Consider the following 12,986-nt stretch of genomic DNA (forward strand, 5'->3'; position numbering starts at 1 on the left):
AATATTGATTGCTCGTGCAAAGAAAATAACCTTCACAAGGAGCAGATGAAACGAGCTACTATATAATCGTTGCGTTGAGGAACCGAGCAACAACAACAGCAAGAAAAGGGCTTCACTAACCAACAGACGTTCGTTGCAGTGCGTTTGCCGTGAGACAGAACCAACCACCTCGTTACCCCCACTTTTTTTCCACCCTTGCATCGCACAACCCTTTTACGCACCTCGCGGACGAGGCCATTTTGTCGACCGCGGTACACCGCAAAACACGGGGGATCCGACAGCCGGGTCTCTTCTGGACAGCTGCATCACCAGCAGCAGCACACCAAAACAACCTTGAGAAGTGGTTTGCATCGACAACGGCAACGGCAAGAGAGACACGATACAAAATGAAAACTTGATGTAGAGAGAAAAAAAACAGCATAAAACACTCATGGAAGGCCGTGTTGGATGTTGGAGACACGAGATATTATGCAATCGGTGCCACCACCTGCCTTTTCCTTTTCCAACCGCCTCTGAGTCCGTGTTCTGCCCTGCTTCATACCCAAAAGGGGGATGGTGCTAACGTGGCACCAGCGGTTAGGCACAGTCTTCCAACAATCTTCGAGACTCTCTCGCACGTTCCAAAGGCCCACCAAGCCGCGGACACGTGTACACCGTACAGGGGGTGGCTCAAACAACCGGTTGGACGCCGAAAGGCCGGTTGTATCAATGCGCCACGCGAAAAACGGGGTTGCCACCAGTGTCGACTGTCTGTAGTTAGTGTTTCCCAGTAGGACACTAACGATTTCGATTGGATCGAGCAACAGATCGTTGATATAAGGGAACAGTCACACTGGAACACGTCACGGTGGAAGTGGAAGATTCCGAAGACGTCTTCGCTGGTAGATTACTAAGGTATGCCACACCACCCAGTTGACCGACTTCAAACTCCCTTTCCAGATCTCATAGCTATCATCAAAATAAACACTACAGCGTACGTGAGCATTCTGGAGAAGGTGACAGAGATAAGGCAACCGGAGTGACCATTGCTCCCACATGGGGGAACCGTATCTTCGGAGCGTGCGAACCACATCCGAGCACGAGACGTGCGAATCGTGTGATGCACGCGATCAGAAATTAGCACATAGTATTAACGCACTTAGGCCGAGAGCGAGAGAGAGGTTCACTCGCCGGTGCGGGGTTACGATAGCGAAATGTCTGTAATTAGCGCTGCAGTTTGGCTAATTGCTTTGCTCGCACCCTTCTTTCGTAGAGTCTGGTTGTGCGGTCGCTCGCTCTGATCTCCGGACAACACCTCCGGAGGTGCAACAAACATCGGTTGTATGGGAGGTTTTAGCAAATTAGACTTCCCTGTAAGCTGTGCAAGAGAGCATAAGCGATCGACCAAGAAGAGCGTGGGAGTTGCTCAGGTTCTTCGGGGCGCAAGATGATTGCTGCTGCACGACGAACAAAACGCTACCGTTATCGGTGGTGTGGGTTTTGATTAGAGCATGGCTTGTTGGGGCTCGCAACATCGGAGGCTTCGTGTGGGCGTGAGGCGCATGAGACCGTGAAGATGATCATCGCTGAAAACGCTTTGCCGATATAAGTGACACACGCGCTGCTTATCGGGTTTACACGCCGATCTGCAAAATGGTTTTTTTCATGTCGCGCTACACCAGGGACCCGGGAGACAGAGCGTTTAGACGGGATAATTGTAGCTCCACAGACATCCACAGTTATCCAACGATCGGGAAGGGCCTGAGATCCATGGGGGGAGTGTTGCGTAAGGGATCTGCACTCCGTCTGCGTCTGCCATCACATTCACTTCGCGCCCGGATGTAGGTCAGCCTAGTTTGCGATCCATTTCCCTTCCCGTGAGCGATGCGCAGACGGGAAGTATAGATCGCCCTGATGCCTCACTTCACGCATCACATCACATCCAACGAGTGTCAACAAAGTGTTTTTGTAACTGTAAAGCCATTGTTGTGCAAATAGACAACGTTCACAGCCACTCTGCACAGCAGCCCTCAACAACCTGGATTACCACTCGATTGTACGTGAGCGATCCCCGGTGGCATTGGAGGTCACTACTGCTGCTGGCACTCTTCCGAATGTGACGAAAGCGCGAGGTAGAATACGTGCTGGTGCTTTCACAGCTGATCTCGACCCGCCACTCTTTCCAGTCTAATCGAACACACCCCAAACTCAACCTCTTTTACCTCGCACTTCGACCAGCAACTTTCCTTTCAGACAGAGGTAACGTAACAATCACATTTTAGCTTCGAGACCCGCACACATACACACACCGGGCAGTAGCATTATTATCTTGCCACCCAATTTCCGTCACGTTTGACTCTTGGCTTGGCGTTCTTCTCCGTCCCCAGCCGGCGCACGTAGACTGCACAACAACAATCATCCATTACGATTGAAAGGAATTGTTTCCGAAATGGGCATCCGCGGACTGGAATCGCTAGGCAGCAGTGGCCTGGAAAGCAGGGGAGTCTCATCGACCCAATGGTATGGCGATTGTTAAAACCGGAATGGGTCCCTCTACCGTACCGGGGTGGAGAGAGAAAAAAAGCAAGAGCAAAATAATTGCCTGACCTCATTGCGGACAAACATTTTTGGGAAGGTTGCTGCTAACGCTGTCTGCTACCGCTCCCTGGTTACTAGCGATCCGAAAGGTTAGCCGCTCCGAACCGGAAAACATATCGCTAGGTGTAGTCGAGGCACGGAAATGGGTCACTTCCGAGAGGAGCAACACGGAGCGATTGGATGGATTTGTATAGGTAATACGGTGCGAAGCTAGTGGGTGATATTTAGTGTCTATTATGACAACGATCTCATCGGAAGTAATATTACCGAAGATTTGAGGAATTCTGGGTTTTGACAAACGCTCCCTCTTTAAAATCATACAGCTGACGTCAATGTACAGGATCGCTTGTAGATGTTCACATGAAGATTCTGGAAAGCGCGTTATTATACCAATTGATATTCCACGAATCCTACAAGATATCCACAATCCGATGACATTATTCATACTCTCGCAGCAGTCTAAGCTCATAGATAACATATTGACTATTCGGACTATTCCTCGCTGAACCACCAGTATCCACATGACACGACTCTGAACTCTCTGAAAACAAGTTTCTCGTGTAGACTTCACGTTATCCACACCGGTACGTCACCGGCAATGGGTATTGGCTGTCTGACCTCATGGTCCTGCTGAAAGACGGAGAATTCTCCCCCGAGTACGTATCAGCACCATCAGAGAGCCTCGACCAGAACGATGTTTCGCATACCAGCGTTCCAGGCACGGTGTATCGGTTGTCACTTAACGGATTCAAGGTTATCTGGCGAGTTCAAGCCCATACCTTGTGCGGCTCCTAACGAAGAAAAACGCTGCGGGAGCTTTCAGTAGTTCCTGCTCTGGAGTTTGCAATGCAAAAGCAGTTCCGCAGAACAGAAGGACCACTGGGCACACATGAAGTAGCCGTATTGATCCCCCGAGTTGTAGAGGCGGGTAAGATGGGCACGGTGGAAAAGGTGTAAACCGTATGTTGGACTGGGCCTGTTGGACACCGTGTTCTAATCGCGGAAAAATGGTGGGAATATCTTTCGCGGTATGATTAAAACTTGTACGTTGAATGCATTCCCTATCGCTGGTCCCACTACTGGCAGGGAACATATCTCGTACGTTGTTGCGCATATCTTAGACATGTATTTATATTCCGCAACGAGATAACCGAGCTAGCAAAATGCTTTAATGAACTGCATTTCCAACCGAGCGGTTCATCGCAGCGTGAACTCATGACATCCTCCACTAGCTAAAGGGAAGGGCCGGACGATTCCGACGACAACACCCCGAAAACCGGCCCGGGATACCGCCGGAGCTATGTGATTTCGTAGAAAATGTGAAAGAAGTGCCGTTCGATAGTCTGGCTCGAACAAAAGCCGCCATTCCAATATTTGATCGATCCTCTCCGTTCGAATCTAGGCATCAAAGCATTGGGGCGAAAGTGTGATTCGGGCCGAAATATTCAACATTATGTAAGCATCCCATCAAATGGCACTGTTGTTTTTTTTTTTGTTCAAGCTGATTCGAAACGCAATGGCACACGAATGCCCTCTGCTCGTGGCAGGAAATGCGAGTGATGTCGCGTGGCAACACTTGGGTGAAGGTTGTTGTGCTCTCGTGTGGCGTCACCTTCCTGTGTTGGCGCAATAGCAGCTGCTGCCAAGCTCAACTTCCCCCCGCGTTCGATAAGCTTGGGCATCCTCCCCTGGTCGAAAAGTAGATTGTCCACTCATTCCGTGCATTTTTTGGAACCGGCTCTGAATCTTTGACGATCTGATCAACGAAAGCGACTCTAGGGCGCCGCAAGAAGACCTTGCTCTATCGTGCGATTGTGACGCACGATCGGTGAGGTTCACGTGCGGCTTGGAATAATGACGACTGTTTACATGGAGACGACTGCTCCAACGACTCGTAGGTCGTCTGGCGGATCCTTTCATGCGGTCTCCTCTCACTTTGCGAGATAATTGTGTACCGAGATCGGGCGATAGTGGCGCTAAATGATGTTAAGTCTTCTTATTTTTGTTTAGTCGTAATTTCGCGATGCTCTCATAACACAAATACCTTTGACATTTACAAAAACTTCAGTGTGCTATTGAAACGATCTCAATAAGCGTTGGACCTAACTACCCGCGCAGAGCAAGTGTGCTATAAGAGGGCATAAAATGTGTACTTAAATAGGAACTAATCGCTCACACTGTCTGGTGGAATGGTTGAAATGCCATTCATATCTGTCCGTTCGGGAACAGCAGAGACGACGTGCTTTTGTGGGTCATGAGCCTAACACGGAAAAACTCAGAAACGGACCGGTTGACTTCATCTCGAGATAAGCCTTAAGTCGCTTTCGGATCTGCTCCGAATGCTATCACTTAATCCAGAATTTCTCTGCAGCTAGCCCTTCTTTCTATGGCTTTACGTCTCCCAACGTAAACGATACCAACTGTACCGCATCTCGCAACTCGCAACCCCTTTGCTTTTGAGTCGCTTCTTCACATTCAATTCCCAGCCTAAACTTGGCTATTCCAGAGCAAAAGTCACCACGCGTTCGGAATAAAGACAGGGGGGAGGTGAAGAACGTGACCAGTCAGACCGATGTCTCGCCTAGACGTCTCTTACAACTACCACCGTTACCTACCCATCACAGAACCCTGCCACAACGACTGGTACCTCTCTTTCCCTCCTTACCAGACAACTGCAGATCGAGCCCATAATGCAGCCCTATAACGGTGGATTCTCAGCACGAAGGGTCGAACACCTTTTCTTTCTGCTCTTTACCTTCCTCCTTCCCCCCTTTTAAAGTACGGCGTATGGAGCGGCGGTACGAAGGAAAGAGAATGAAAATTAATAATAATTTCCATCTCCAGCAGACTCTTTCCACAGACAGAGCGCCAACCAGTGTGTCAAGTGTGTTTCTGCGCGTGGTCAAACGAAAACGTTTGACGTGGTGGGAGAAGGAGAAATTTGCATTCCAGTGGTGTGTGCTTGCGAATTTTCTCTCCCAATGCTCCCCCCGACAGATTCATTAGAACCGAACCTAGAACGATGCTTACCTGTGGCAGCAGGTTCGAAGATATATTTCCAATAAATTTCCACACATAAATTGACCCCAGCCTGTCGATAACGATCGGGTACGAGTGAGAATTTCCGTACAAAATCCTTCACATATTCTATCTCCACGCCCGAAAATAGAGACACATATTTGGTAAGGGGGCGTCACCGTTTGGGGCGTTAGCATAAAAAACACTTCTTTATTACGTCCGCCCGAAATGTTCTACGGCAAACTGTGCCGTAACGGGAAAAGCTCGGCAAAGTTCTCAGATGAGCTAGCACAAGCGGGCTAGGCAAACGAGCAGCCAAACAAGACCAAAAAAAGCTCTTCCGGAAACTCTAATAACCTCATCTTCCATCGCCCGTCGGTGCGGAATATGATAAGCGGTGGGCATGCTTTTTGTTTTGCTGGACCCGGATTTCTCCCTACCATAAAGCAAACGCAACGTGTCTCACCAACTTTCTTAGATTAATGAGCCGATCGCCGATAAAGTAGAGGAGACAAGAGCCTGGGACAGAACAACAATCGGTCACGGGCGATTGTGCCATCGAAAACGGGAAAAGAACCCTAGCCGCCTGTGGTTGCGGTCGAGAGACAAATCCTACAAAATCCGAAAAATTCTAACGGCTTCGGTGGTGTGAGGAGCATTTTTGCCAGCCCCTACGGTTGGGGCATACACAAAAAGATAGGGATCGCGGGGAGGATTCGTGGTTCAGTCGCCCATCACAGATTCACCTGCTCGTGCTGGATGCTTTTCGCTTGTATTTCATTACTTGGTGGGATTCTATTCTCACATTGATGACATATTTATAGGCGTAGTTTGGGCGATCATTTGAGCGCTCATAATGAAGTGAGATTCGATCGCGAATGGCGGGAATGTATGTAAATGGCCGCTCGTTTGTCTTATCATTAGCAGAAACAAGCGTCATCTTTATTCGCGACTGAGCAAAGCTCACATAAATAAGGATAATAATAGCGTTTCGAATGAAGATTTAGAATCGCTTGCTGGGTGTGACCCAAAAGTTTGAAATCATAAAGCCATAAATTGTTCTTTAAAAATCGCATCTGCGTGTCTGTTTGCGCCATATTAGGTGTTATAAAAGCATACCAACCAATACATAGTTGTACGGATTGAAGGGTGGACTTTATTTAAACCACAATTACAGTAACCTTTCAATACCACAAACGTACAAGTACACTCGGTGACATTTACGGCTGAGGAAATATTATTATTGTTTAATTAAGCATCGTTAGCAGCGTATGTCACCGTGACGAAGTCCCGGGCATGATCGGCCGTAAACACGCTGCTAGAGGAAAGCTTTCAAAGGAAGGAAAGCAGCAAAAGGGTGTGCTGCTGCGAGTGTTTGTGAGAGTGTATCTTTTTCTTGGATTCCATTACCGACCTTCCTCGAACTCGAACTGGCCCCGAAGGTCGGCGCCGTGATACTTTTTGCTCCTGCTTTTTCTCTCCTTTTCTCTCTATGTGTGCGTTATGCAACAGTCACACAGGAAGGAACAATAAAAGCGCTTAATGTGCGGGGTTTTACAGCGCGCGATGCAATTGTGCATGAAATTGTTTACCCCGGTGGAACAACAAAACATTTACGAGATTTATGACAGCGGTGCTGCCACCAAACTTTTGACACGTGGAGGAGAATTTTGGAGCTTTTTGGAGGGAATGAGGGGAAGATGTTTGAAGGCAAACATGGTCAGATTTGTTTAACTGTATGAGATGAGTATGGCATACAACATGATAAAGTCACTGTTTTAACTGTTAATTTAAAAATATGTTTCACAATGCGCGGCAGAGAAACGTCTTATCGCGCAGCCTTCAACCCCACGCAGCCAGCCCTAAAAGCGGCACAGGAAACGAGTTTTGCAGCGTCGTTGCTGGTGTTGCAATGCTGCACCACCCTAAACAAAATGTGCGTGGGTTCACTGTTCGCTATCAGGCAATTAGCATTTGTGCCGCTCGCAACCAACACCCACGGCTGTTATCGTCATTTTGTACCTTTTTGGATTATACAAGCAAAGAAAACATACTGTCACAAAATTGTTCTTTTTTGCTAATTATGCCAGTAAACGAAAAATAAAGTGCTTGTGTCGATGTAGGGGTTCCTCCCCCGAGCTAATCAAACATCCGCCGGCAGCGGTGTTAAATGAGCTGGCACCCCCCAAGCTCCTATGCCGGTAACGAAGGAAAAAGCAGCAAAACGAACATAACAGTACACACACACACGCACACACCACTCCTTCCTACCAGGGGCTCGGTTTTGAACGCATCACCACCACACCAAACGACCTTGAGGGACTGTGTCTGCTAAAGCCACCGTTTTCTCGAACACACACACGAGCGCGCGCGCGTTCAGAGGAAAGACTTCGTCGTGACCTGCGGGAAGAAATTTGTGTTTTCCTCCCTCCCGGTACCACATAATTGCGTGTGCAAGAAGCCACGGAGTCTTTTGCGCTCCCCAATCATCCCGCGTGCACTAGCAGCAGCACTACCTGCAGACTGGGTGAGTTGAGCAGGCACGCAAGCGACGAACGGTACCCAAACGTGTAGGGAGCATTGTGTGCGCGTTCGATCGGCCTTGCGTATGGAACAAGCGCGCGGGAAACGATCATCATTAAGGGTACGAAATTCCGGGATCGGTAGGGTTGTTACTAAGAGTGGTGGGAGCGAGGGTTTGTGGAGTAATTATCGAATTTGGAAAATTAAGAGTTCAACTCCTGAAAAACAGGGCCACCAGACACAGGGGTGGAAGAGGAGATGGCGCGAAATATTATAATTGAGAAAAATTCCCTTCCCCATTTGTTGCGTTGCACTGGTTGTACACACACGCACATACACAACACACATAAACACACCTGTTTTTCACCCCAACACACATCGTGCAGGTCGTTTTTTTTTGGGATGCGCCTCATCTGTACTGATGTGTGCAGCAGCAACGGCAACCGAGATTGCACGAACCCTACCTAAGCTCAACACAACGAAACGCACGGCCACGTTCGGTCGATGCAGCGAGAAGGAACAGAAGAAGCAAATGCGAGTGCATACCATCTTACGAGTGCATTGACCCGGGAGAGCAACAAGCCCGGGTTATCGCTTCTCCCGGTGCAGCGATAAATGTAGCAGAAGGTGGGAGAAGAGATTCCGAGAAAAGTATTTCACCGTGTTTCGTTCTTATTAGAAACGGGGCTATGTTGTTTTATAAATTTTGGAATATTATTTCACGAACAAATACTTCAATAAAATTCCTACTGCTTAGTTATATGATTGAATTTTTTACAGTTATGTGTAAACAGAAACAATAAAATTGCCAAAATTATACAAATAAACGGGTGCAACGGACGAGATCGTTCTGAAGTGCGTTCCTTAACCTGCCATTGCCATGACATTCGGAACATAATGTCGAAAGTCTACTACGAGAGCAAATTAAGCAATGCTGAAAGGCGCCACTAATAGGTTAGCTTGTTCTATCGGCCGAGTTAATTTAGATAGCCCGGATGAAAACTAACCTTTAGGGCGAACCCAACATTGAAAAGACAAAACCATCGGCCGTTAGCCTGTGTTGACCGAGTGGAAAAAGATTTTAGCATTTTATCACAATAAAATATTTACAGCTCTTCTTTTTCCTTTCCGTTTCCTCCCCGGCTATCCTACTCCTGGTCACCTGGTCTGCCATTTAACACTGCTTGTTAGCTCTGGTGGCATTTTAATGACGATCAAATGTACCTGCTTATCTGACAAAACAGTCGGAAAACATGGTTCACCTTGGTACAAAACACCTTGGTAGAAAAATGTAGCTAATGGGGGGTTTTCTCGTCGTGCTGTGGAAATGGGGAACAATTTTTCTCCCAACGAACGAATGTAAAGCTTTCCTAGAGAAAAATCGTTCTTTTTTTTACTTCCGAACTACCGAAGCACTCTGTAATGGTTTGTCATAATAACATTCTTGCAGCAATTCAACAAGATGCTAGAGACCTTTCCACCCATCATTACCACCGCCAACAACAGCAAAAAATGAAACGAGTCTGCCATCAAATTCCGTTCCCCATTAGAACCCTAACGAACCCCGAAAATTATGTTCATGTTCCGCTAGCGCGCTGAGATTTCCCATCAAAAAAGTGAGAATTGAACAGAAAATTGCACACAAAGTGTACGTAAGATCCCGAAAACGGAAAACAGATGGGAAAGCGGGAAGAAAATCGCGGGAAGAAAGAGCTTCTATTCGCTAGAATCAAGCAAACGTGGTCTTAATTTACAACCAATTTAACTATTACAAGAACAACACTCCCCTCTCCTTGAGCGGTCCGTTCTTTGCCGTGCATTCGATCCAATGGCCAATGATCAAACTAAACAGCCGCCAACAGTTCGGCCAGTGCCTTTCTACCGTGGAGAAAACCTCAACCTCAGAGTGTAAGCTTCAGTTCCGGTTTTCGCTTCTTTTGGTCGGTTTTGCTGCATTCTTCCCTGCAAGCTCGATTGCCAAAAAAGAGTTGCCATAAAAATGAAACCGTCTCAACCTTGAAACAATTCGGCTCGGGTCCGGGAAAAGATGCTCCTGCTAAATTGGGAAGAAAAACGCGACTTCAAAGATAGCACACACAAAAAAGAAGGAGCACACAAAACGACGCCCCAAACTTCACGAGGACGCTTGGCCGCTTGTGGCCTCGTTTTATTCCCTTTTTTCTGCGGACAAGACTGAGCGACCGAATCGAATCCGAGGTGAAGATATTCTGGCGAAAAGCGGTTCATTGCACTGCTGCTCGTCTCACTTGCAGCAAGCGAGCCAAGCCGGGTTTTGGGGGATTTTTTATTCCCCCGAGAGGTTCGTTGCTGCTACCACCGTCGATGTCTTTCTTTCGCGTCTTGCGCAAAGGGAAACGCAAACGCACGAAGAGACACGCTATTGCCCTCAGCGGCGGTGGCGGAGGAGGTTGAGCATGCAAGTTAAAGCAAAAGTAAAACAGCACAGACACACACACACACACCCAATCCTGAGTGTCAGAAAAAGGAAAAGTGTACACAGGGAGAGAAGGAATAAGAGTTTAATAAAAAAAATCGTCAGGATATTCGGGTTTTTGTTTTATGCATCACTAGAGCGCGAATTATTCATGAAATGGTGTTCGAAAGCTTCGAGCAGGTTCTTAAAACTGGCGGCGTAAGGAAGGTGCTCTTATAGCACATCGCCCACGATTGGCCGTGCTCTAGTAGTGGTGCTGCTCGTTGCGTTAAGCTCACACTATCGACATCATTATGGGGGCTGTATCATTATCGCATCGCCTTGATTGACAAGCGAACTGCTCTGGTGTTAGCGATAATGCTTGCCTTTGAAACCCAGCGGCACTAGATAATAAATACTGCCGCCTCGCTGCGGATTGATTTGAATGATTGGACGAGAAGCACTCAGGGTGCACCGCAAACAGGGGAAAACACACAGCAGTACAACAGCGAGACAACAAAAAAGGCAAACAGCAAATCAGCCCACCTTAAAACCACGCGCAGGCTTTTAACGATGTGGTAATGAGCCGACAGGAGGCCATACACCCGAATTGAGTGGTGAATATGTTAGAATAAAGCAGTACGGAAGCAGCAGCAAAAAAGGTGGCAAACAAATATCAAGATTTTTGCAACGAGTTCCTTCTATCAATTTAAATAGATCGCTTAACGTGATTGGTGTATCGGACCAGCTGGCGTGTAAAACGTTTTAAGCGCTTAGATGGACCATAAAAAATGCGTTTAACATACATCTTTATCTAGATGTGTATCAAACAAATTGTCTGCCATCAGCAAATGGACTGCCTTGGCGGGTAGCTTAGCAAACTAGCCCCTTGCCTTGCCGTTCAATAACCCCAATCATGGTTAGCAAATCGTCGTTTAATGCTCTCGGCCTGCTCCAGTCGAAGGTACTACAACTGCGAAAGGTTTAGCCGTGATAAAGGACCATTAATAATGTCCACCGATCATTAGCGGAACCATACACACGTACGATCAATTATGTACTTCACAAGCGCGATCATTCTGAACGAGCCACGAGCGAAGACGACGATCGATGACGACGATGACTGGTCGAAATGGGTCTCAATTTTCTGCAATCTGTGTGACATTGCAAACTGCACATTTGCATACGGAGCCACAAGGTGAATGGATTAATCATTATTAGCCAACGGGGGATGAAAAGTTATAACGGGGCACACCACTATCACACACACACCCAGGAGATGTAACATGAAAATGCATTATTTCATTGCCCACGCTGGGCACCGGGCTTGTACCAAAGTGATCGAAGGCGACCAGTGCGAGGAATGCTTTCCATCCCAGTTGGCTGCGATACATAATTTCACCACCGGAAGAAAGGCGATGAGAAGCAAGAAAGAACAGGAACAACGACAACAACGACAACAACAAAACCGACACTCACCAGATGCTGCCTGCAATCTGCAAAAAAAATTTAAATCCGGATCGGTTGCAGCAAACAGTGAGAACACAGCGAAAGATACACGAAAACGGATCGTAGCCGACACACACCTGCGGGCTGCGGGGCCTTTTTTCTAATTTTCACCGTCTTCCAAGAACTTGTACGAAATTTTGGCACTCTTCTTTGCAAAATTTACTTTTCTCTTCTGCAAGAAAGCACACACATTGGCCAACACTCACACACGCACTTTATACACTCGACCAAGAAGCACCGATTTGCACACACGATTTGTTGTGTACTAGTTTGCTTTTTACACTTTTTAATTCGTTTCTGCAAGGAAATTAATCCGATCGTTTGGCCGCGCAGGAGGAGCAGGATGGGAATGATTTCATCACACTGATGCGATGTTTCGCACACAAACAGATATCAGTGCTCGCAACGCACACACGCTTCTTCTTCCTCTACGGCAAACAGGCTGATTCTTGCATCACTTGCTTTTTAGATTCTATTTTCCCCCGTTTCTTCAATGCCGTAGTAACGCACTGCGAGGGGTCGAGGCACTCTGTGTATAGTAATTTAACTCCAGATAATCCGTACACTTCAAGTTTCTGCACTGCTGTACTTTGTATCCCGTCGCGCTGCGGAATCAACGCACGCACACCCGACGCTGTTGAAAGTTGAGATTTTTTTGAACGGTACTATACGGCCGGACCTTTAACGTTGGGGTAAAGCGAACTCGAGCCCGTGCGCTGCTGTGAAGGGGGGAAAGAAACAAAACGTGCTCGGGCTGTGGTGTCTCGCTTGCTCGCGATGTGTTTGACGTTTCTCTCTTGCTCGCGCGTACGCAATTAGCAAAAGCCGAACCGAAGAGCCGATTCCCAAAGAACAAATTTTATGTATCTCACTGCTCACGTAGCTGGTGTACCGATGACATATAATTCTCACTATAGGGCCAAAT

This window comes from Anopheles arabiensis, chromosome 3 (genome assembly GCF_016920715.1).
Source record: "Anopheles arabiensis isolate DONGOLA chromosome 3, AaraD3, whole genome shotgun sequence".
NCBI classification, from domain to species: Eukaryota; Metazoa; Arthropoda; class Insecta; order Diptera; family Culicidae; genus Anopheles; species Anopheles arabiensis.